The sequence below is a fragment of the Candoia aspera genome, chromosome 2 (assembly GCF_035149785.1).
Source record: "Candoia aspera isolate rCanAsp1 chromosome 2, rCanAsp1.hap2, whole genome shotgun sequence".
NCBI lineage: Eukaryota > Metazoa > Chordata > Lepidosauria > Squamata > Boidae > Candoia > Candoia aspera.
This window is the reverse complement of record NC_086154.1, coordinates 106,805,914-106,832,874: the sequence shown is the minus strand read 5'-3', so window position 1 is coordinate 106,832,874 and position 26,961 is coordinate 106,805,914. Positions and strand designations below refer to the sequence as shown.

Sequence of the window (26,961 nt, the reverse complement as noted above, 5' to 3'; positions counted from 1 at the left end):
ACGCCACAACATGAAAATCTGTCCTCCTCGAATCAGCTTTCCCTCAACCAACCGAGCAGACAACTCGCGCTGCGCTACTGAACGCTGGAACCACCCCGTGCGAGTGTGCGCAGAAGCGGGCTGCTGGAAGCATGCGCAGAAAGAGCTCGTTTTCCCCCTCGGAGCTGGGAGCTTTGCCGTTCCTCAGAGTGCGCAGGCGCACGAGCGGCCAGGCGATGGAGCCCCTCCTCCTCTGGCCTGTTAGGAGGTAACAACGTGGCGGCTGGTTCTGCTCGCCTGTCTCCTCCTCCTGGAACCGGCTCCTCCATCGCCGGCGGCATCACAAGCTCGGGGAGCCGACATGAGGCAGGAGAGCTGCCGGCCTTGGCGATAGAAGGTGGGCTTCCTCCTCGCCCACCCTTGCGGGCTGCCCTCGGCTTCTTCCTCCCCGGCTCCTCCCACTGCCTACCTCCCTCCTTCCCTCCCCACTTCCAGCTCGCGCCCTCCTGGGTGTTGCGCCAATTCCCAGGTTCTCCAGCCGCGCAGTCTGCGGCTTCTGGGGCTTAGCATCCGGCATATTGGACCTGCTGGCTGCGGGGGTGGGGTGGGGTGGGTGGGAGAATATTGCACGTTTGAGTTAGGCATGCTCCAGTCTGTCTTAAAACATGTGCTAAATTGTGCTGGTGTTACGTCCCTGGGCTAGGAAATGGTTGCTGTGTGGCTGGGCCTCCTGGGCTCCTGCTTTATACCAGCTAGCCTGACTTTGCCCTAGATTAAGAAAAGGTGGCACATTCCTTTTAGGAGTCCGCCTCATGCAGTAACAGGTGTGAGCATTCTTACAGGAACCTGATGGTCATGTATGATACTGCATACAGGTTTCCTGTCTCATGCAGAACTCCGTTCGTGAAAAGATGTGCTAACTTTGGGATGTTCAGTGTATGGGTTAGATATGATTGTTGTGGCTTTAATTGCTGTAAGGCTATATTTGGTTTTTGTTTTTAAAAGTAAAGTATGCAGCACAGGTGCAAGCAACTGATCCTGTACCTGATCCTTTAAAATCTCTTCCTTTTTCATGATAAATATTGGAATCCTGCAGATACGGCTTTATTTTTAGCAGTGGCTAATAAATGTTTCTTATAGGTGCTGAATTTATAAAAAGGGAAGAAAACAGAAAAATGACTATTTTGCAGAAACTTTTTATAGGTAACCATCTTGTCTTTCAAACTTTCCCCAGTGTTCTAGATGCAGCAATGGCTAGACAGTATGGTACAGTACTCTAGAGTTACAAGTTCTGCACTTGTGTCATACTGTCGGCCTTAGAAGTAAATAAATTAAACCAGATGCACTATTGCTCATGGATGCACTGACTCATGATTAAGGACCTTCTGTGTTAGTTTTTCTACCAATAAATAAACTGCTCCCCAGAAGGCTGCTCCCCAGATAGAGCATAGGAAGTCTCAGGTTAAATCTCCAGCATAGGAACAATTCCTCCATGAAACCACTGCCAAAATGGGCAAGTTGTCTAACTCAGAATAAGGCAGTGTCTGTGTTCCAGTTATGCTTCTATCTTTTTCTGTGCTGCTCTGATTGGGTTATTAAACATGCTAAATTTTCAGAGCCAGCAGAAAAGACAAGGAAGTCTGAAGGATACCTGATTTAACATTCCAGTTTAATGAAATTATACATATGCGTTTCTCCTTTTTATTTTTTTATGCAAAAAAACCCTGCAAGAACTTATCAAAACAAATGTACTTGTGTTGTGTTATATAATTAACACTTTTAACGTTTAAGTTTAACAAGTCATTTAGTCATTTAAGTCACTTGGTAAGAAAAATGTGAAATTAAATATATGAATTGGTACGTATAAGCCAAATTTCTAAATAGTTCTTCAAATGGGGCTCCTAGCAGTACCATGCTTGTTCAAACATAGAGAGATGAATTATTTAGATCATTATACAGTTAATGGAGGGTGAGGGTCCTTTCCAGCCTTGTAATGCCAACCTTTTTCTGCATTTCCGTTTTCCTTCTGTCAATTCCCAAACCAGTGGTATATAACAATCTTAGGAAGCAAAATTAACATGGAAATAACTTCAATCCAAAAGGAATCCCCTATAACAAAAGACACAGTACTAAAATAAAGTTTTCATTAAAGCTTAAGTATACACAGTGTTAAGTGATAGTTCCAGCTTCATTTAGCTTTGCTGATTTTTTCCCCCTCATAATAGAGGCATTCACATCTATCTGCTTCACAATCATTTGTCTAAGAAAGCATTTATAAGTGAGCATAAAACCATATTAATTGGGAAAACTACTGAGTTCAAATTTTTGAAGGAATTCTGTGAGTAGGGAAAACGTAACCCTTCTTATTCCTTGTGTACAAGAACATAATGTACATATATGAGAAACGAAATGATATACTAATGTTACATTATTTTGTATGCTCAGGACCACAAGTTTACGTTATTTATTGCATTTATGTCTCTGAAAATTTCTATGCAGTTTCCTTAAGGTTTCCCCTAATATTATATCCGCAGTAACCGTATGAGATAGGTTGGGTTGCAAAGAAATGACTAGCCCAAAATCATCCAATGAACTCTGTGGCCAAGTAAGAGCTTGAACCTGCCTCTCCCACTTCTAAGACCAACGCCTTGAACACCAAGCTCTTGCAGTATTTTGTATAGCTGAGCTGACCATCAGTCTTAAATTATATATGCACTCTTATCGTTCTGTAGGTAACAGATTAGTTTGTTTACCTTTGTTCATGGAGTGCTAAACTAAATGGTCACCTTGGCACAGGGAGCCCTTGTGCTCAGTCTTGGAGCTCTTCTGTAAAGATGGCCAACATTGCCCCAACAAAGTTACTAAATGTTTTATTGTCATAAGATCATCTCCTGAGTGTGATGAGTGATTGGGCAAAGACTCGGGTTTAAAATTCACATGAAAATCTCTGGCCAGTGATCCTTATTCAACCTTACTATTTAACAGGTGTTGGAAGGATAAAACATGGGAGCAGAGGGAAAAACACACATTTTCTCCTAAACACTTTGGAACAGGAGTATGGTATAATAAAAATCTGAGACTAAATTTCAGAATCAGTTCTTAGTTTAGTCAGATATTTCACTCTGCTTAGCAGGTTTTTAAATCTGTAAAAGAAGAAATCAGCAAAAGACTTTTAGGATGGATGTGGATTATTGTGAAATATTTACTAACCAAGCATTTTGAATATTAAAAATATTAAACATTTATACAAATCCTCCACAATGAATGTTATGTTTAATTATCTGTTTGAACTGCAAGAATTTAATTATAAGGTGAATAGGCTGCCATTTGGTTATGGCAGCAATTCTGAAGCAGTGTCCCAGCGCCCACTTGTATGCAGTAAGATCAGATGTCTAGTGAGATTAGAGGTTTTCATTTAGGATTTAAGCATCCGTACTCTAGCTTTGCCTCATTCCAATTGCCTTTGCTAGGCTCAGTAATTCCATATCTGGTATAGTTGATGCAGTTGTTGAATTCTAGTAGAAAACTTGATCCTTGAAGGAGGTTGGTTCAGTTGTATTTTATGTGTGACTTTGGTCCAGACTTATATTCTCCCAGTCAAGCCAGGGTATTGTATAACTTAGGTGTTAAACATTTTATTGGTATGATAGTAGAAGATTGAGGAAAAATTTTATGTGTGAAGTTTCTGAATTGCTTTTACTGATCATATCTCTTACTGCTTTTTTTCCAGGTAAGCATTTATTGAAGAGCAATGCTCAAATTCTGGAGCAAGAACTAAATTTTTCTCCATAGTTGATGTACACATCTGGTGGAAAAATACCCAAATGGTCAACCATTTTGTCATATGGATTGTAATAAGTGTTCTAAGCAGACTTTTTTTCATGCTGAATTAAAATGAAGTCAGATTTTTTTTCTATCAGGCTTAGTTTTCTTGTGACCCTATTATTCTGTCCAGTTACTGACATTATAGTGCTGTTTTAACTATAGTAGCATATTTGTAATAATCAGATTTGTTTAGTTTGGCGGGATTAAAAAAAGCCATTCATCTTATTTCTGCCTAACAAGCACAACAGGGATCACCTCTAAAGTAAGCACCCCATGAAATACCCTGATTTACCATCTGCAATGGGGCCAGTCCCACATAATAAGGAATTGCCTGTACCAAAGCCTCCTGAAAATGTGACATTTAGTGACAGTGAATCTAATAATAACAGCCATTCTCAACTTTTTGACCCTGGAGGAACCCTTGAAATATTTTTCAGGCCTCAGAGAACCCCTGCACATTCAGGCTCAAATATAGGCCAGAAGTTACAAAATTATTATATTTGTCTCATGTAGGCCTGCATATATGCATTAACAATGTTCTTATACTAAAAATAAGAATGAAATTTACCTCTTCAATGTGAAGTTGCCCGAATTTGAAATAATCTTTTAAATAAATCATTAGGGAACCCCTCATGACCTCTTGCAGAACCCTAGGGTTCCACAGAACCCTGGTTGAGAAACCCTGAATAATAACTATGGTGCCTGTGTCAAGCAGAAAAGGAAAACATTGATTCTGACCCAACATTTCAGGTTATCTGCTTTTCAAATGAGCTACATTTGTTGACACAAGGGGATCTGAATGATCTTGTTCATGATTTGAAGTTGTCTTAGAAGCAGGAGAAACTTTTAAGACCAAGATGAAAGGGGTGGAATCTTCACTGCCATGATACTAAAGTTTGTTTTTTCCTAAGCCGCCATGATGAATATAACAATTTCTTCTACCGAGAAGATGGACTAGTGTTTTGTAAAGATGTTTGTTCAGTTTTGGAGGCTCTTGGTCATGAACACAATGTAAATGAGTGATGCTTATTCATTGGCTCCTTGAAAGTTAGCTGGAAAAGCTTTCTTTCATAATGGAAATAAATTACTGTGTGTATGTTAGTCCATGCTGCTAACATGAAAGAGTCATGAGAACATGAAACTACTTTTGGAAAAGATCCAGTGTGAAGAATATAAATGGAATATCTGTGCAGATCTGAAGGTCATTAACTTCTGCTCGGCCTGCAGTTTGTATGCACAAAGTACTGTTGTTTTTTGTGTGAGTGGGACAGTAGGAAGAAGAAAAACCATTACACTCAGAAAGAATGGCCAAAACATACCTCACTTGTTCTAAAACATTTTGGGAAATAATAAAGCAGGAAACTATCACGAAATACCAAACTATAGGATGTAACGTGTCATTGAAAGTTCATTTCTTTCAATGACATGTTACATACTCTCACTGGGACTTTTTCCCTTTCAAGCTCAGCACAGTCAGTGATGAGCATGGTGAATGATTTCCCCAGGATATTTGAAGCACACAAAAACCAAGAAAACTAGAGTCCCAGTATGCTGGCTGACTACTGCTGGACCTTTGGGAGAGAGGTACCTAAGGTAAAATCCAGCAGATGGTTAAAGACTGCTGCTTTTTTGGCAACACTTTTGTGCTTTTAATTAAATTGTAAATATAGGCTATTATCAAAAGTATCGTTCAAAAACCTTGCCTGATAGAGAAATTCTGAAACATATTCAAATTCAGCATAAAAAAATACTGTTAAGACTAACCAGTTTTTGTGTGGCACACAAAATTCTTTTGTTCCCCATCCTTTCAAGTTTGTGCAACGTTGATTTCAAGTGTGATGTTGATTCCATTTCAAGGGAATCTATGGGAAATGCTGATGGATATAATCATAGATAGATGTCTGACTCTGCTCATCCATAAGTTAGATGAAAATACAAGTCTCCATATGAAATGCAATCCAGGAAGTTAAGCAAGGCTTAAATAAGGAGGCCCTTTTTAATTTTTTGAATAAATTCCTAGTCAAGCTCTCTGTTACTTCTTCCAAGCTAGCTAACAAGTGGCTGCCGATTCTGATATATACTATAGATGTGATAACTTTATCCCATTTTCAAATTTATCATGGGAGAGTCTTGAGGGCCCTTGCTGATAAGCGCCTCTAAGTCAATTACCAGAAAACAAAGATGATGCTAGCTGCTGAGAGATCTAGAATAAGCAACTGACAAATTCAGGGTAATTAACAGGCATAGTTTTTCTGTCTAGAACAGGAGGGAAGGCTCAGGTTAATCATGCTGTATGGACATCTCAGAGGAATGGCGCAGCAGTCCTGAGGTTCTTCCACTCAAAACCTCCCCCCTCCCCCATCAAATTATTTGCAACCAAATGTTTGGTACAGCCCTTCTTTGGAGTTCAGCTGATATTTTAGCTATGCTTTGCAAGAATCAGATTCAGATGCCTGGATATAAATACAAACTTACGACTGGAGTCTAGGCTGCCTGGGATGGTGATTTACGTTGGCTGGTAATTTTCATTTTCTGGTTAAAGCTAAAATTTTGCCCGGTGGGCTTTTTATCCCTTAGCATTCCTTGGCAGTTTACTTAGTTTGGAAGAAAGCCTCATTCTACACACTTTTGTCATACTGGTCTTCTATCAGAAATCTCATTTTCAATACGCAGAGTTTCTCTCTTAAATGAGCTATGGATCTAGGATTGCAAAAATATTTAAATGTAATGTGGAGCTGGCTTATTATTTCACTAACTGTCATGTTCCCCGTTTCAATGTTCTGTTAACATCGTAACGTTTCACATGTCAAACCGTTTCTCCGTGTATACTCAGCTTGCTCTTTGCTGGTATTTTCCATTCCTGCGCTCTCCGTTGTTTTGGATTTTTGGAATGTATGTTTGGGTTTGCAATCCTGTTCAAGGTTACTTTCCCAGGCGCATGTAACGGTTCCTAGCACCTGGGAGGGGGTGGTTGCTGACGGGTGCTTGGGGCGGGACTGGATTGAAGGCAAGGCTTTTAAGTTTGTATTTGGCGCACTTTTGCTCATTCTCAGCTTTCTCTGTATTTGCATACTATTCCTTTAATAAATCAGTTATCTTTAAGCTCGAGCTTGTGAGACTGAGTATTTGGGATTAGGCAACCATTACACTAACTTGGAATTGCATGGGCAATGCAGAGCCTTCTCTTGGGCGTACTTTAATGTATGCCATCTGTCTTATTGGAGGTCTGGTTTAATAGGATTCTCTTTGAGATAAACAGGCCCAGGTCTGCGTGTATTAGGAGTATTATAGAGACATGCAGAATGAGTTATTTTCACCTTTTGTTCCTGGTCATCTAGGCAATTACTGTATCTCCTCCTCTTTATCAGATAGGCACCAAAGCAATAAATACGTTGTAGCCAAATTCTATCCAGCAGCATGCAAATTGTTGATTTTTGACCATACTAATAAAATATTTTCCATTGTCATACAGAGTAGTTAAATTAAGACTAATTTTTGAGGTTTTACAGGATTTGAGTTTTGAATGCCTTTCAAAAGCATTATAGAACCATTCCTTTGTTAACTTATTAACATACTAAAATGTTTCTAAGTTTTGACTTAGTACCAGCTGTGAAATTTGGATTTTATATCTTCCACTAGGCTGTTTATGATGTGTGACATTAACTTCTCAAATAAATGTTAGATGGTAGAATATATTTCTACCACTAGGTGGAGAATAAAGTACTCTGAATGACCTGCTTTTTCTCTGGTATCTTTTCTGGTGAAAACAAAATTGCAGTAATTGCATTCCAAGAATTGTTACCCTGATTGATTACATAAGGGAACTGTCTGAACAACAGAAGAAAAACAAGCGCTGTGCTTTTTAACAAACCGTTCCAGGAAGTTTGAAGAACCAACTCTTCTGGAAAATTCCATCAGGGTACTTCGAACAAATTACACACTTTATATAAGTAAGAGGGAACCTTGTGTGGTGCAGAGTGGTAGGTGGCATTATTGCAACCAAAACTCCCCACGACCCGAGTTCGATCCCAGCGGAAGTTGGATTCTCGGGTAGCTGGCTCAGGTCGACTCAGCCTTCCATTCTTCCAAGCTCAGTAAAATGAGTACCCAGCTTGCTGGGGAAGGTGGCGACTGGGGAAGGCAATGGCAAACCACCCAGATAGAGTCTGCCAAGAAAACATCACGAAAGCAGTGTCCCTCCAAAGGGTCAGACATGACTCGGTGCTTGCACAGGGGACCTTTCACCTTCCTTGAGCAAGAGCATTGGGCATCTACACAAACCTTTTAATTCACCTCTTAATGAAATATAAAATGCTGGTGGGCAGAAATAGAGAGATAAATGGAGGAGATATATAAGATATATAGAGCCAGTTTGGTCTAGTGGTTAAGGTACCAGGCTAGAAACCAGGAGTCTGAGTTCTAGTCCCACCTTAGGCATGAAAGCCGGCTGGGTGACTTTGGGCAAGTCACTCTCTCAGCCCAGCTCACTTCACAGGGTGGTTGTGGGGAAAATAGGAGAAGGAAGGAATATTAGGGATGTTCGCCACTTTGAGTTCTTTATAAAAATAATAAAGGGATAGAAAAATAATATAAGAGTGCTGCTAAATCTAGAAGCATGAAAACTTAGCTTTTTAAGATTAAAGAACCTCTAACTTCAGGCATGGAATATGCAGAACTTTTCACTGACTGACATTGAAAACATTGGGTTAAGGTGCTGGGCTAGAAACCAAGAGTCTCTGAGTTCTAGTCCTGCCTTAGGCATGAAAGCTGGCTGGGTGACCTTGGGCCAGACTCACTCTCAGCCCAACCCATCTCACAGGGTGGTGGTTGTGGGGAAAATAGGAGGAGGAAGGAGTATTAGGGATGTTTGCCGCCTTGAGTTATTTATAAAAATAATAAAGGCAGGATAAAATAAAAATAAATGCTAAAATATCACATTTCTTATTTATCATAGTTTAATATTCTGAAGAAACAAGTTTGCATATTTGTCTAAAGAGACATAAAATGAGTTGAGAAAAGAAAGAATGGATAAGGAAATGTGGATCCTGCAGAATACTCCTAAAATTGACATTGAATGTTTTCAAGATGAGTCAAATAGGAAAATCTAGATCTGGCTTTTTTATTATCAGATGTGTTCAGGTGCCCATGAGTTTGAGAACTCTTTTTATGGTACTTAAGTCAATCACTTAATATGAGTTGTTTTTTTGCAACCTTGCTGCCTTTTGGCCCGAATCATAAATGGTGAACCCTCATGTGGGTTAGCAAGAGATCTTAATGCAGGAATGGGACATGTTCTCAGCTTGGGGACTACATTCCAATTTGGAAACAATTTTGGGGTGATAGGAGGAAGTTGAAAGGCAACCTCTTTTTATAGTCTTTAAAGGAAGTCATTTGCTTGATAGGAGAACTGCAAAACTGATTGGTAAGGGTTGGTAAACCTTGTGTTCTATCAATAGATATTGTATTTGTATACTTCTTTCGTGCTTTGTAATGGTATAACTTTGGGAATGGTTGCAATTTGCTTAAATTATTCATTTTCCCTTCTTGAAAATCAGTACTAGCTGTTGATGCAAAGCAACAAAGAAATTTGTTCCATAGAGTCATAGCCTACCTCTAGTACAGGATTCCCAAAGGGAGTTTTGCTGTATACTGTATATGTATTACTTGATTCATCCAAGAGATAGGAATACTTGTATCACAAGGCTAAGTCATAGCTGAGGTAGGGGTGCATGGGACCTTCTATTTGAATATTGCATAGCTGTAGAAAGGAACTATACTACTTTTGCCAATGTCAGTCTTCCATCATATACTCCTGGGCTAGTATGAGAAGAAGTATAGGTTGGCATAAAGGAAAGAAGAGGCACTTAAAAGAGCAAAGGCAACAAGGTCTTGATGTTGTTGTTCTCTTGAAAGCTCACCTTCCCTGATTCAGACCAGCCGTGCCTGTACGGAGCATCATTCAAATGCCCAAGTGAAGCAAACACCATCTTCTTTGCTGTAGTATTTTGCAGAGCAGTAACATGCAGATTAGTTTTAAGAATTTCTCTGGTTGACAACTTTCTGGGTGATTTCTTGGTAAAGACATTATCTTTCAAAATACATTCTTTATGTAAGATGTGTTGCTACAGCAAGTTAAAATACGTTGTTTGTGTGTTTCTGAAATACCTTCCAATTTCGTGTTTCTCAGCCATTCCTTCTTTGCAAAAAACTTGAATCCTCCTAAAATAAAAACAAAAAGGCATTCTGTTAGGCTTATCACTTATGGTGAGCTTTAAAAAAATGCATTGATACTCTCGACAATACATTCTGTAATTAAAATAGAACTAACTGTGACTGAAGCAATTCTTAATACTGCAGGGATGATCTTTTTCTAAGCCCAAATCAAAACAAACATAGATAGACATGATCAAGGTGAGCTGACCAGTGCAAAACACTTCCTTTATTTTGGCTCCTAAGCCAAAACCTTTCAGTAGCTGTTCCAGTTCTGGACTTCAGCAAATGTTCTGCCGAGATGCTCAGTTCATTTGCTTTGGCACACTGAACTGGAGACCACCTGCTCTCACCCCTCTCAGGTTTCTCAATTTAAGAGAGAATTTCTGCCCTATCTAGAGTTACTTGGCATACCATTAGTTGAGAATCACTGTTCTAAATCAAGGATTACTCTTAATATCAAAGGTTGAGGTGTATTTTACATACAGGAACCAAGAAATGCCACTTTAAAAAAAATGAGCTGTGTTGATACTGCTCAGACTTCAGCCAGATATATTAATATAGCATACTGTATTCTCACCTGCCAAGTGATGCCTCTGTTGGCCTCGTGAAAAAGCATGAAGTAGACCTTTCTGGACTGGCTCATGCGATAAATATGTAATTTAGAAAAACATAGGGGACTGATGAAGGAATACAAAGAAAACTATTTTTCACTCAGAGAGGCGGGACAGACAGTGGAGTGTACAAAAGGCCAGTTTCTTTCCACCTGTAGAGTGGCATTAAAAACCAACTTCCAGTTTGCAATGCAATAAGACAAACCAGGATGGTTCTCAGTAAAATTGGACTGAGCCTGTGGCTCTACGAAGGCAAGCAGGATTTATAAAAGGCCACCAAAATCAGGATCACCCTTAGCTTTTGTACTCAGTCTGGCATGCTAGCAAGTCAACCTCAAATCATAGGCAATGGGTTGTCAGTGGCTCATCACAAAATTCTGGGGAGACCCTTCAGTTGTCTAACTTTGTTCTGGCACCCCATGGTTAGTTGGTTACCAGCTGGTTCTTTTAGGATTTAAGACAATATGCATACTCGTAGAGCAAAGAGTCCAGACATTTATTAAAGTAATACAAGTTAAAGAAAATGTGTCCTTTTGTAGACAGGAACTCCAAAAGAGACTGCGGATGGACCCCTTTTTGTGCCAGCTGGAACATAGTACCTTCCCAGTTAGGTCTATGCTGAAGTTTCCATCACACTCTGACTTTCTTGGCTTAAATAGTTTTTCATAAGTGAAGGAGGGTGATCTGATTTAGCATCTGGAGATGCCTGCCCAGAATATTCCTGGGGAGACGTCTTTTCTTGGCATCCATCAACTATTCCTCCCTTTTGCACATCTGTTCATTACAGTAATAAAGTTGAAATAAATAGCGGAAGTCTAGGACAGCAGGCCCAAGATAAGATTATTAGTGGGTAATCAAAAGAAATGCAGAGTGCAAAAGCATGCAAGTAATACAATGTTGGGTAGTGCAGGTTAATATGGAGTTTATGTAAGTTTCCAGGGGAAAAGGGGATCACACTACTACATCTCACCATTTCTTCCGCATGGACACTACAAACACTAAAGCTATAGGCACTTTCATATTTTAAAATAACAACACTGAAATGCCCTATATATGTAGCCTTACACATTAGCAGGTGTTATTCTGAAAGGGGCTACTTTGCCCACAAGCTTCAACATATTCTGTTAAAAAGGTACAGAAATTTACAGTTTCCCCATACTCAGTGAAAAATAACTTCATCTTGGACTTGCCAACCTTTGATTCATCTTACAGTGTCATCCTGTTTTCCAAAGCTCTGTGTTGGGCACAACCCAATCTTGTGGGCAATGCACCCAGTTATGAGGAAGGACTACAACTTGCTATTCAATCTTGATGATCTGCTGCAGTGAAGGAAATAAGGTATAACACAAGGCAGCCTCTTAGGGGGTTATTCTCAGGGACTTAACTGCAAATTTTCTCTTGTTGGAATAACTCTTAAAGGTCAGTTGCAAGTAAAAAATCATTTTAACATCCTGTCTGAGAAATGTCTAGATGGTCATACTTCAATATAATTGAATATTGGGACCTAAAAGGAATCATTTTGAAGTACATCTATTTGCTTCTTCCTGTTAAGCCTTGCAATTCGTAGGAGCGATACATCTGTAAACTACTTTTGTGGGACTTTCACATCCTTAAGTAGTTTCTGAAGATTGCCAGGGCAGGGATTTGTGGGGAATAAAAGCAGAGATTGGGTGTGGACTAGTATTTGCTTGGTAATGTTGATTAAGTTGAGAAACAAGGAAAGAAACAGCTTCATAGTAATAAAAGGGGAAACTTCAGAGGGATTTGGGGAATGTTAGGCTGTGCTGCAGCCATACACTTGAGTCTATGCTTTCACACTACAATTGTTGTGTGTAAAGGGGTATGAGTAAAACAAGCCAGCTTTGTATTATAAATCTTTTTCAGTTAGAAGTATACAATAATGAGGTCCCCCCAACAGATCTGAAGTGCTGTTATCTCTGAAATTTGTGTAGTAAGTCACTACATTGTAATGAAATGTACAAAATGCTTTAAGATTGGGTGTGGTAGAGATAAAACAAGTCAAATAAGGTATATGCCATTTTAAATAAATAATAAATGTATGTGCTTTTGTGGACCAGAGTCAGATTCCTCAGACTAAACAGATCCTATTAAAAAAAATCTTATCCTGCACAAAATTTAATTTACAAGCCAAATCTTGCAGCAATAGATTAATATAACTATGCCTTAAAAAAAGGTTCCTATATATATTAAGAGTGGCCCTTCTTGAGACTATGCAGTTGAAATTGGCCAATGCAACAACAATAAAAGATTCTATGCCATATAAATGTATTTTAAAATACTTGATCATGTGCGTAAAAGGGGGGCACACAAAAATATATTTACATATATGAAAGGAGTCATATATTCATGTCATACTACACACATTAACATTTAAGTCAGTTTCCTTAACAATAGGAGAGAGGGGAGATTAAACACTTTAATTAGTATTTTGCAGTTCAGAATTTTAAATAGTCCTTCAAGTGGGACTCCTGCCAAGTAAATGCTTATTCAGATATACAGTAATTGTTGGGCAATAGATATGTTTCCCACCTTGTAATACCTATTTTTTTGCACTCATAAAAGCATTCAATATCCATTGTGTTATCCTCTGGTTAATTTTCAGACTATTGGTATATAATTCAAAAGATCATAAGCATCTATAACAAACAATGAATGTTCTAGGACAAGATCAATCTAAACATCTTCTGTTCAAATGGAACCCATATTGTAACGACCATAACACTGAATTTGAGCTCTACATCTCCAACAGTTAGCTGAATCATTCCACTTTTCCCCTAAAAAGATGCATAGGCATCCACTAAACACAAAATACTTTTTTCTGTTGAACCAACTGTAATAGGAAATCAAGAAATTTGTATGCTTATTCAAAGATAGACTCTAAGCAGCTTACAGCCAGGACAATGAAACAGCCATAGTAAATTAAAACCAACATTTATCACATTAGCAAAGCCATTATTAGCATAAACGATGATACAGAGATGCCCAAATGATCTCTTGCCTCTCCTATACCAGTTGTTTCCCCTTCTTCTTCCACGCTTCCATGTTTTTCCTGCACTCTTGAATATTTAATTTAGCATATTCTAAGAACCATTTATAAATAGCTAGTACTGGATTATTATTGTGTAAAGAATATTTTAAATCTTGTAGTGTTGAATAGATTGTGAGGCACTTAAAATTGCCCGCCCACATCTACATATCACTTTGGAGCACTGTACTTTTTGGCAAGTGATTTAATCCTATTAACTGATCTAAGGCATACACTCCATACTCCACCCAGGTTTGAAAGAAAGAATGGAGAGGGAGGAAAAAGAGGGAGAAGGAAGGAAATAAATTATCATGCTACTTGCAAGTTTGGCTTTCCCCATAACACTAATTTAGCACAATCACATGGATCAAACTGGAGCTGGTGTGGTATTGCACACCACTCCTTCCTAGTAGCTCATCTAGAAAGAAGGGGAATTCCATGTTTGCCAAAATAATTGGAGCCTAACCCCAATAGTAGACAAAGGGTACCAAATATGCTGGTTTCAAGATACCCCATACGGTAAGTTTTTCAAGTATGCCTCATGATAAATATCTAAATCTGAACATTAAGAGTATCTTCTCTGACTTAAAATGGAAACTGCTTGAATTAAAAACAAGGGAAAGAGATAGGTAGATAGAAAGGCAGGCAGGCAGACAGACAACCTGGGTGCTTTCAGCTGCATTTTTAAAGATTTGATTTATAAACTCCCAAGACACAAAATGTGCCAATGAGCAACAAGGCTTCAGTATGGCTGCAGTCTTTGTTTTGTTCCTTTTTAAAATATCTATATCCCTTTTATATAATTATAAAATCTGAAAGCTGGCAAAAGTGAAAAAGGGCCTATAAAAATCATACATCATGCAGTAAATGCTCTCATAGTACTAACAGGTAGCCTTTTTCTTTGATAGATTAACCAAAAAAAGAAATGCAGCGTTGAACATGAACTGAACTATGTTTGTTTTGCTAAGGCAGAACATTTGTTAGTTTTCTAGTACAAAGGTTCTTCCGGAATGAATAAGAATAGGAATTTCATTTGAAATATTTATGCCCATAAAGCAATGATTTTATCTTGCTGGATCAACACCACATGCTGATTGCATGTCCAGGAGGAAAAGCCCATTTGTCCTGAGGAATTTGCCTATTTTTGTAATCCCCCTCATGCTAAAAACAGAAACTTTCACCTTAAAATACAGCACACACCCAAAATAAGCTAAGGAACCATAACTCCATCTCTCTTAATACTGGTTATCTGCTTCAGATTTTAGTTTTAGTGGTTACACTGCAATGGACAGAGGCGCACCTCCCCCTCAGCCCCAACCCCCTTTCCTGTCACAAATCTACATACTGTACAGAGAAATGTAGTGGGCTGTAACAAAAGCATTTTAACACATCAGGGGTTAAGAGTGTTACATCATGTTTCTACCAATTAACTTCTTCATAGTGAAATACGGAGGAACTACAGCTATTTTGTTTCAGATTTAATGGTTCCTGTTTAGGGTTTGGTTGCAAGGTGAGGAACAAGATTTTCCCAGCTTTGACCCCTGATTGGCTTACTACAGGAAGTTTGGTTCTAAAATGATTCCTTTATTCCCTCTCATATCTGCAGCTAGTATTTGGTGCAGCGATTAAAGAATGGGACTAGGCCTAAAGAGGCCCAAGTTCAAAGTTATCCCACCCTTTTTGGCAAAGCAGGCAGGAAGGTCATATGCTGTCCCCATGGCCCTCACTTGAGTCAAAACCCTGAAAATTCTTCGTTCTGCCATTTTTCTCTTCTACTCATCTCATGGTAGTACTCTGCTACTTATTTCAATAATGGAGAAGTAACACTTAACCTGGCTTGTTTAAAAAATTCAAGTACATTTGAGATGAAATTGAAATTGAAAGAACAAATTGAAAGAACGAATATAGCTTTGATTGTCTGCATAGTAAACACTGGCATTTTTATCTGTTTAAATAACCATAGAGGTGCTTTCCATTCTGCCTTGATCTGAACTGCTTCCTGAAGGACCAGTCTTGGCCAGCTCATGTTCTCTTGAGATAGCCGGAAGGCCAACCAGCTTTTCCTGTGTCATTGTGGTATAGAGATGTACTTTTATTAACTACAGTTTGAGGAAGCTGCTTTCTCCACTGGCAACAGGAAGTTTTAGGGGTACATGCAGAGCAAGAAAAGCACTGAAAAAAGATGGTCCAGGCAGACTTGCTTTTCCAAATTTTAAATTATATTGCCCTGCAAGTTGTTTGTCATGGATAACTGAATGGATTTTGTTGTTGTTTATTCATTCAGTCACTTCTGACTCTTCGTGACTTCATGGATCAGCCCATGCCAGAGCTTCCTGTCGGTCGTCAATCCCCATATAGCAGGAGAAGCCAGCCTAGCTCATGGACTTCGCAGATATTTATGGTACCAGGATACAAAAGAAGATGGTTGGTTAGGTCTTCCTCAGGTATACCAAAGGGTTTGGAATATTGGGCAACAACCCAAATATAAACCACAGGGAGCATTATTTAACTGGCTGTATTGCACAGTCTAGTACCCAGTTAAAGAATTCAAGTTCAAATTGTTGTTTGGGGTCCCTTTTGAGATTATTCCATGTTTTGTAATCAAAATTTCTTCTTCTTCTGTAATACTTGAATTCATGAATGAGTGGGAAAATAGCTTCAGTGGGAAGTTCCTTTGCCAGTATCTGTGCACTCCTCAGAACATTTTAAAAAACCCCTTCCCTGCCCAATAAAAGTGTTAGTATAAAACTGTCCAGTTGTTCCACTGTTCCACGTGTATCCACACTTGGACTCCCTTGCTTAACTACATTTATTTCACATGGTATGTCATATCACAATAGTAAACCACAGAAAAACTTGAAATTTTGTATGTTTCTGGTGATTTCATCTTATCAATGTTCTTTCACTTATCATAACTTTATCCACTTTAATATGAACTGTGGGATCTTTTATCTTCCCACTTTGGTATTTAAAAAGATTTATCACCTCCACTCAACTTTCCATCATGTGACCCTCACTAGTTTCACTCTCAGAATGGATGTTCCCAGATGTTGCTTCAAAATTTACCATTCAAAAATTCCTCAGTTTAGAGAAAAGCACATAGATGCTATAAATTACAATTTAAAAAAAAATAAGCATCAGACCACTGCAATCACTGAATGAGGAATGCACAGGACAAAAACATATTGAGGGTTCAACTCTCAGATCCATTCCTCTGTTCTTCCCTTTTCTCTTTCATTTTGTCTAGAAAATGTTCTCTGGAACATTTTCACTAGCTTCTTTTGTTACAAAATGCACCATTAACTTATTTTGTATGCCTGATGTCAGGCGTGCAGAACAGAATAACAAAATAAAACCTTGCTCACTTCAAATCTGCCATAATCTATTTTCATTGCCAGGAACTGTATGATCTCATTTTGAAGTTTTCCAAGGCAGCGTTGTGTGTAAATATTTTGGGTGGTGAGTGCTCTTAGAGGATGCCAAAAAATAGCATCAAACTCAATAATCAGCTCCACAATTTTAAGGCAGTTTTCATTGTTTGGCCCAGGCAGGTGATTTGAAATCCCATACAGTGCTAGGTTGTGATTAGCCAGCTATCTCACAATGGCAATACGTCTTTTCAGAAAAAATTGCCAGAGACTCTGACGCAGTCTTCTCATGATGCTGCTTATCTTTGTTGGCTATTCATCTTAGTCTCTTATCAGGCTCTTTCCAACTGTGGAATACTCTCGGAAGATCTTCTGCTTTCTTATGGCATGCCAGTTTTCCAGCCAGACTTTCCAGTCCTTTGTTCTTATGCAACCCAATGTGGCTAGAATGTTAGACTAGAAGAGTTTGCAGTGGGACCAGCTTGCAGCATTCTGGTGCTTTGAATACATAAGCCATGGCCTTTCTACTTTCTCCCCAGCAATGTGTTGGATGCGAGTTTCTATTTTTCTTTAATTACTGTAATCGAATACAAAAAACAAGCATGAGGAAAACCTAAACAGTACAGAAAGCTAGAAAGAAAAATGAAAACAACAAAAGAAAACTAAAAGAAAGGAACAAAAACATAAAAGACAATTATTTAAATATACACATACAAACATTCTACATAAGCATTTCAGTGAGTAGTAGCACTATTTCATGATACTTTTCCACAGCTAATCTGTGTTGGTAAGAGATTTGTTCATAGGCTGATCTAGTAACATCACTTCTGCCAACTGAGTTGTTAAGGCAATATATTCGTCTTTTCAAAGCTGAAGAATAAATGTTTTAGCTCTAAGCAGGACACAGAGAAAGCACTTTCTTTGTACAGATAGCAATTTCTATGCACTAAGAATATAGTTCAAAAGAATATGAATATCTGAGAATATTAACACATCTCAAAGTTAACACATGTAATAACTTCCTCTCAAAATGGAACAATAATAGGACACTGTAGAAAGATATGCTTGAGTGAAGCATTAATCCGATTGCATTTCCAGCAACATAATAATTTACTCAGGCCTATTGTATATACATGCAGTGGTGTTTGAAGAGGTGTTAACATCAATGCCCAAACCTTCACCAGATCTTAGATTATGTCTGATTCAACAAGAACGGAAAATATTTCGGACTTGTGGGATTCTATTTTCATTGTCTTGGGAATAAGAATGTTTTTTACTTTCAGAAGAAGAAATTCCTCAGACTACTGCTTAGGTGAGTCTACAGTCCTGAATAATCTAGTCTTAAGGAACTAAACTCAGCCACAGTTCTTTCTTGTGCCTCCACTATACTCTGATCTACACTTTTCTTCAGGCTACTTTCCATAAGGTCACTTCGCTTAGATCGGGAATCTCACTTGCACACCCCTTTCTCAGAAAGATCCCCCAGAAAGAGCATTACTGTACATTCATCTTTTAGACCAGTCTTCTGCCAAGCCATGCTCCCTTCACCCCCAACTCCAGGAGAAGTAGAAAGGGTATGTGTATGTCTCTTCCTGCCCAAAGCCCAGATGTACGAACCTTAATAACACCTGGAAAAGCAAGAGTTAGGTGTATAACCGTGCAGTCTTGCACATGAGGAAGATTTCAGTGAGAAACCTCCCTTTTTAAACTAAAGAAGCTAATACATCTCTAGATATTAAAAACAATTAGGAAAGAATTTCACAACACATTTCAGTGTTCATTACTGAGAGGATGGTTCGAGAGAGATCATCTGGCCCTCCTGATTACATGTTATTAGACAGGTCCTTTTTCTCACTGCTCTTCCTTCCTTTCGTTGAGCAATATCCTCACAGTATTACAGAATTCTAAGTGAGGGTCAGCCTCTTTGGGGAGACTCTCATTTTGTCCAATCAGTGATGTCATGAGTCTAACCAACAAATCAGAAAATTCTCTGGCATCTGAATTTACCTTCCCAATGACCCTATGACTGAACAATCTGGTGCCTGCTAATTTTCACCAGTTATGCCATTGTATCTTACTTATTTATCAAATTTCGGCACTGCCCATCTCCCCCCGACAGAGGGACTCTGGGAGGTTTACAATAGAAAAAGTATTACATGGGAGAAACTTTTTGGAACATAAAATATGATTTCTGCCTATTCAGCCTTCTAAGGGTCAACTTACCAGATACTTCAGAGGGCACTGTTCGCATACCAAAAAATTGGGGTTTGTCATAGAGGGCAATTAACAAGATTTCACGTCTTTCTTAGAGCCCTGCTTAAAGCACTCCTTTCTTGTTGCTTGTGGGAGCACTGAAACAGAAAGTTTGAGCACAGTCAAAGGGAGAACAGGGAAATGAACTTGTATCTATGTATTAGTTACTCTTGGCCCAGCCCCTGTTGCAATCCTCAGGACTGAAAATATAGAATTATTGTCCTAACAGTCAGGAATCACGCTGAGACAAGGAGTAGGTCTCTAGTGTTTATTACTGCTACATAAGACAGAATCCTAACAAACTGAAGAAGCGTGGGAAAACCCAGACAGATAAACCCCAAAAGTTAAGGCGGGTCTGATCTGTGTCTCTTTGAATGGCTGCTTAATTCCTCAGTACTACGCTTGCGTTTTCCCCCCTGGATAGAAGCCCCCTCCTGCTCGCCATCAGTATTCATGACATCACCCTCCCCTCCAGATTCACATTCCATTTCAGCCCCTCCCTTCCAGAGGTTTGATAAGAGTCTATGTCTCCTTCTAAGCTCCCATGGGAACTGGGCAACGATGGAAAGTCTTCAAAGGAAAACTCCTCCAAGGACAAATCCGTGCTGCTCTCCAGGTCTGATAACTCTTCTGGCCCAGGTAGCTGCTGCTGGAAAATAGCTAGATAATTAGAAGAGTCGTCCCCCCTCCCCCCTGGGAAATGCCAGCCCGAGGTGGAGGGCTGCGGTTCCCCCCCTTCCTCTGTTACTGGTGTCAAGGCTTCAGGCGGGGGTGGAAACTGCAAACTTACGAACTCCTCTGCTTGGGATTCCTCTGCTTGCTCAGCCAAGTGAGGAATCTCTGGTAGAGTGCGAGGCTTGGGTTTGTGAGGGAAAAGCTGATGGAATCGATGAACCAGCGTTGGTGCATGCACATCTCTGGCATTCTCCCACATGGGCTCTTCCTCAGGGTACCCTTTCCAGTGTATGAAATATTGGATGCCCCTTCCCCTCCTCCTAGAGTCCAGAATTTCCTCGACTTTGTATTCTTCCTCCCCCTCCACAATTACTGGAGGGGGGGGGGTATTTGCGATCGCAAGGTACTTGGGGGAGGGTCTTTGGCTAGTAAGGCTCTGTGAAAGACTGGATGGATTTTCATGGATGCTGGCAGCTTCAAGCGATAAGCCACTGGATTTATCTGTTGTACCACAGTGAAAGGGCCCACAAACTTAGAGTCCAACTTCTTGGAGGGTCTGGTAGAGGTCAAAAACTTGGTAGAGAGCCACACTCTGTCTCCTACCGCAATCACTGGCTCCTCTTGTCTGTGAGCATCTGCAGCTCTCTTGTAAGCACTCTTTGCCCTGTTCAGCTGTTCCTTTAACAACAACTGTGCGGCTTGTTGCTCTTTAAGGAAATCAGCCGCGGCTGGAACAGCTCCCTGCTGGGAGGAGGTGGGCAACACCCGAGGGTTAACCCCGTAGAGTGCTTGGAAAGGAGACATCATGGTAGAGGATTACACAGTTATTATATGTAAATTCTGCCATGGGGAGCAGGACTGGCCAATTGTCTTGCCGATAAGTGGTGTAACACCTGAGATACTGCTGTAACCATTGGGTAATTTTCTCAGCTTGCCCGTTACTAGCCGGATGATGCGATGATGATAGGTGGATCTGGACCCCTAATGACTGGAAAAGGGCCCTCCAGAACCTGGAAGTGAACTGAGGGCCTCTGTCACTCACCAAGTGATTTACTATGCCTCTATACCTAAAAACATGGTCCATGAACAACTGCGCTCTGGCTTGCACAGATGGAAGGTCCTTGCAAGGAATAAAATGCACCATTTTAGTGAAAAGGTCCACCACCACTAGTATAGAAGTCAGCCACTGGACCGGGGGTAAATCAGTGATGAAATCCATGGAGATTGTATCCCAAGGGTGACTGGGGGTGGGTAGGGGTTGCAAGAGTCCTGTGGCTTCCCTGGGAGAGGCTTGGCTCATCTACAGGTATGACAAGAAGCCACGTAGCCCTTTATGTCTGCAGTCATCTTAGGCCACCAGTAGTCTCTCAGAGCTCTATGGAGAGTTTTGAAAACACCTCCGTGGCCTGCCGTTTGATGGTCATGGCAAAGTCTCAGTACTTCTTCCCTCAATGAGGGGGGAATGTATAATTGCCCACTATGCCAGAGGATTCCTGCCTCCACATTGAATGGCGAGGCAGTGTCTTGCGGGCCCCTCTGGAGGTCATCCATCCTGGCCCTGGCATATGGGTCCTGTTGCTGCTGAGCTCTGACTCTTGTAAATAGGTCCTCTGCTTGTCTGCCTGCTGCTAAAATCTCTGTCTGGTTCCCCCTCATAGACTGATCAAAGTTGTGAGGTTGTAATATAGTAGCCTGTACCTCCTGGTGAGTAGCGGGGGTTGCCTGAATGGATCGAGACAGGGCATCTGCCAAATGGTTCTGCGCCCTGGGAACATAAGAAATAACAAAATTGAAATGGGAGAAAAACTGGTTCCATGTGATTTGGCGTGGGGTGAGGGACCTGGCGTTTCGTAGAAGCTGTAAATTCTTGTGATTGGTGCAAACTTTCACAGGAAAGGCTGCACATTCTAGCCAGTGCCTCCACCCTTGGAATGCTGCTTTAATTGCTAGCAACTCCTTGTTAAAAACATCATAGTTTCTCTCTGCTGGTGAGAGCATGCGTGAAAAAAAGGCACAAGGAAGCAATGTATTCTCGGTTTTGTTTGTATATTGCAATAACACCACCCCAATGGCAATATCGGAAGCATCTGAATGCATTATGAATTGCTTCGTGGGATCAGGGTGCTTTAACAGTGGCTGGGATGCAAAGAGTTGCTTAAATTCTTGGAAGGCTGTTTGCTCCCTCTCCCCCCAAATGAATTTTGATCCTTTCTTCAAAAGCTGTGTGAGGGGTTTAGCCCTGTCACTAATTTTTTTTATGAACCTCCTGTAAAAATTGCAGAACCCCAGGAACCTTTGTACATCTTTCACATTTCAGGGGCGTTGCCAAGAGAGAATTGCCTGGACCTTAGAAGGATCCATGGATATGCCTTCTGTTGATACTTTATAGCCCAGGAAATGTAATTCAGTTAAATCAAAGGCACATTTCTTTAGCTTGGCGAACAGCTTGTTCTCTCTCAGTCTTTGTAAGACATTACGTACATGGGTTACATGAGTTGTAGCATCCTCAGAGAAAATTAATATGTCATCTAGATAAATGACCAGATACTTACCTAGTAAATAAAAAAAAAATTGATTCATAAATCGGGAAAATATGGCTCCTGCATTAGACAAGCCAAAGGGCAAAACAAGGTACTCAAATTTACCAAACCTGGTATCTAAGGCAGTCAGATATTCATGCCCCTCTTTCATCCAGATCAGATTGTATGCATTCCTGAGGTCCAACCTAGTAAAAATGCGTGCTTTCTGTAAGCGATCCAGCAGATCAGATATGATCGGCATGGGATAATTTTCTTTTTTTGTGAGTTTATTGAGGGAACTGAAATCGTGGACCACTCTCATGGGTGCCTCCTGGTTTGCCAGTGCCAACGGGTCAGGCTTCTTTGGTACGAAGAAGGTAGGAGCAGACGCTGGGGAAGTAGATGGTCGGATGAACCCCTTTTGGAGATTAGAATCCAAGTAATCCTTTAAGGTGGCTAGTTTCTTGGGGGACATGGGATATTGTTTCCTTGCTGGAATCTTGGCTCCTGGTATCAACTCAATGGTGCAATCACAGTCCCTATGGGGGGGTAGTGCTGCGGCCTCTTGTTCACTGAAAACGTCTGCGAAATCTGCATACTTGGCTGGCAACTGGACCCCCCCTGCTTCCGTGACTGCGTTGGTTGCTGGAGAGAGGAGAGCAGCTTGAATCTTATGGTGCTGGCATTCCTTAGCTGGGAAGGAGATTGTTCCCATAGTCCAGTTCAACAATGGGTTGTGGATCTTCAGCCAAGGTGTGCCCAGGACTATAGGCACATTAAGTGATGCCGTAACATAACGTTGGATCCACTCAGTGTGGTCTCCCGTTGTTAGTTGCAAAGGTTCTGTGAACCTTCTAATCGGCCCTGCCTTGAGGGGCTGGCCATCAATGGTCTCCACTTCTATGAGACGTGGCAATTCTATGGTCAGGATGTCTTGTACGGTCTGTACATCAATAAAATTGGTGGAAGCTCCAGAATCCACGAGGGCCTCTAGCTTGACCTGGTGCTCTGGGTTTACATGCATTATTACTGGTAAGTAGTAAAAGGATTGCCTGGAATCCTCGGAATGAGCCCTTCTTAATTGATTGATGGTCTCCCTGCTGAGCTCTGTGGAGGGAGACCGATGGAGTTTCCCTAGTTGGAAGGGGTGGAGGTGGCTCTTGTTTCAGCTGCTTGCCCTGGGGTTCTTACGGAATTTGCTTGGCTTCTCGCTGGGCAAGCTCTCACCATGTGCCCCTGGACTCCGCAGTAGAAACAGAGGGCTCTCTCTCTCCTTCTCTGTCTCTCAGCCTCGGAAATAAGCCTCCTGCTCGCCCCAATCTGCATAGGCTCCTCTGGTCCTGAGTAAAGAGATGCTGCGGAGAGAGCTGGAAATCCTGGAAGCGTCCTGAGGCCCCTGCCTCTCCCCGGCTGCATCTGCCTGAGCTCTTCTAGCCTGGCGTCTATGACCACAGACAACTGATATAAACCTTCTAGGGTAGCTGGTGTTCCCTGGCGCACTAATTCATTTTTAATTTCTTCATCCAGCCCCTGTTTGAATTGGTCTTTCAAGGCACTCTCATTCCAGTCCAGATCTCCTGCTAACAGCTTGAAATCAGCAATGTAGATTCCCACTCTCTTGTTGCCTTGCTTGAGCTTCTGAATTTCCCGGCTGGCAGTGACCTCTCTGATCGGGTCGTCAAAGTGTGCTCGGAACCCTGCCAGAAAATTCTGGGGTAGTCGTTGAGAATTGGGTCGTTGCTCTCCACCATGGGAATAGCCCATTTGGCTGCTGGTCCCTTTAGCAGACTTAGGATGAAGGTGACTCTGGTTCTGTCTGTGGGAAACTCTGCCGGTCTGCTGTAGAAAAACATTGTGCACTGTGTAAGAAAGGTTCTCAACTGTCCTGCTTCTCCTCCAAACTTCTCTGGTAGACTGTCCTGGGATCTCAAGACTACTGGCGGAGCTGCTGCTGCTGCTGCTGGCACCGGTTGTGGGTTAATCGGAGCTGGTTGTTGTAACTGCTGTAGCATGGCTGCTTATAATGTGTTGATCTGGAGATCTACTTGTTGGTGTTGTTGTTGCAGGGCTGCTGCCAATTGTTGGATGGATTGCCGAATTTCCTGGTTTTCCGAAGACATTTTCCAAATGTCTCTCCTTTATTTTTCTTTGTTCCTCCCTCTTTCAATGGAAGTAGGAGTTTGTTAGGATTGATGTCCTACAGTCAGGAATCACGCTGAGACGAGGAATAGGTCTCTAGTGTTTATTACTGCTACATAAGACAGAATCCTAACAAACTGAAGAAGCGTGGGAAAACCCAGACAGATAAACCCCAAAAGTCAAGACGGGTCTGATCTGTGTCTCTTTGAATGGCTGCTTAATTCCTCAGTACTACGCATGCGTTTTCCCCCCTGGATAGAGGCCCCCTCCTGCTCGCCATCAGTACTCATGACAATTATTCTGTTGTGCACCAGTTTTGGGGAAGGCTAGTGTAGGATTTAATAAAAATTGTTTACTGATTTGAAGTACCTTAAATAATACTTTGTTGTTATAGGAATGAGAGATCAAATTACATGGGAGTGACCATTCCCTTCTCATCTAGCACCAAAGGTTATGAATGGATGTTGGATTTGCAACACTCAAAAAGTCTCCTGGTTTTAAAGTTTTTTTTAGCCAACACACTTCTTTAAAATCTGTGGACAGATAGCTATTTGTAATAGAATGTGTACTTAGCAAGATAAACCTTTTGATCTGTCTCTGTTAAGTGGTCACACCATCAGTTCAATTTCCTGTTGTTATGTTACTCTCTGGAGAAGGAAGTCTCCCTTTCACAACTGATGGCATGCTTTGCCTCTGTTTGAATTTCTAAAGACTTTGGAACCTTCATCTCCCCTCTGTCTGAGTTCCCCAAGAGCCAGTTTGGTCTAGCGGTTAAGGTGATGGGCTAGAAACCAGGAGAATGTGAGTTCTAGTCCTGCCTTAGGCATGAAAGCTGGCTGGGTGACCTTGGGCCAGACACTCTCTTTCAGCCCAACTCACCTCACGGGGTTGCTATTGTGGGGAAAATAGGAGGAAGAAGGAGTATTAGCTATGTTGGCCACCTTGAGTTATTTATAAAAATAATAAAGGCGGGATAGAAAATAAATAAATAAAAACAGCTCTTTGGAAAGTTTTGTGGTGTGATACAACCATAAGATGAAGTGAAACATGGACGTAAGGCCTGAACTATAAGCCAGATAGTCTCCAGTACGAGAACATCTGGCCTAGGAGCCAAATGTAGCCAATCCAGTGGACTCCTTCTCTCAAAGCTTCTCCTCAACCACTAAAAGCCCTTCAATCTAAGCCATTCTTGAAGCCCCTCAACGGTGGTATTTGCTAGTTCTGCTGAGTTCCAGTTACCCTGTGACCATACTCTGAAAGGGAACACAGTGACCAAGACATTGTCAAAGCTGCCCTTGCAGGCAGACCGAGCCTTTTACTTTGAAGGGGCTCCTCCCAAGAACTAAAATATGTTAGTTCAACATGCCTTGGTTTTTCTCCACTCCTTATAGAAGGGAAGGAGGAAAAAGGTGTACTGTTTGGGATCAATTTCTTCCTTACTTTGCCCTAGTTAAAATATTGCCTCCTTTGTGAAGTCATTAGATGATCTTTAGGAGGACACTATTCTTTCAATTTTGGGAGATGAGTACACTGACCTGTCTTATTTTTTGTTTTTAAAAGGTATTTCAGCTTATACTATAGGTAGTCCATTTTTACATCTTACATCTCTTATTCAAAAGAGCTAGGAGTAAAATCAATGCAGTAACAGCAGAATCTAGATATGAAAAAACATTAAAACCAGATTTTAAAAAGCCAAATTGTTATTAATCTGACTCAAAAGATCTGGCTAAAGAAGGAAAGCCTTGCTCCCACTCCTGAAACGGGAACGAATGGGAACTAAGTGCATCCTGTAACATGAAAGTAACATGAGAATAACACTTTGATTATGCCCTAAGTTGCTGTGGACCCCAGCTCACTTCATCAAATGCACAGCGTGTCTTTCCAGAAACGGGGCACAGGGAGTCCAGACACAAAGGAAAATGGGGGCGGGGGTGAGAATTAAATGACAGCTTAAGTGTATGTTTTAAAATCACAGCAACCATTTGGAAAGTAAATCAGATAGAAAACTACCCAACACTGGTAACATACAACATGTAAAATGATAAAAATCTGCTGTCTCAGTTCAGGGGATAGAACTAAAATTCTAAGTTTTTATTCAGTCGTTTCGTATAGGGTTTTCTTTTTGAAATTCCTTTCTTCGACAACAGTCACACTTGAAAATCATCACTGAGAAATTTAGGAGAAATCAACGATCACTTGAGAAAGTGATCCTTGAATATTGGGCAATCTAGAGCCAGTTTGGTGTAGTGGTTAGAGACTCCAAGCTTGAAACCAGGAGACTGAATTCTGTTCCCACTTTAGACATGAAACCAGCTTGGGTGACTCCCAGAGTT

At 40.8% G+C, this 26,961-nt stretch overlaps 1 protein-coding gene and 1 non-coding gene across 2 annotated transcripts in view; both read left to right on the top strand.

The window, feature by feature from the left end:
- The first annotated feature begins 210 nt into the window (after positions 1 to 210).
- SEC14L1 (SEC14 like lipid binding 1) overlaps positions 211 to 26,961 on the top strand; it is an 84,415-nt gene continuing 57,664 nt past the window's right edge. The window contains exon 1 of the mRNA XM_063292881.1: positions 211 to 376. The gene's annotated coding sequence lies outside the window, so the exon portion shown is untranslated. The remainder of the gene's footprint in view (positions 377 to 26,961) is intronic.
- Positions 674 to 856, top strand: LOC134492612 (small Cajal body-specific RNA 16). Its single transcript, XR_010067488.1, has one exon. It is a non-coding gene; the product is annotated as a small Cajal body-specific RNA 16 (non-coding RNA).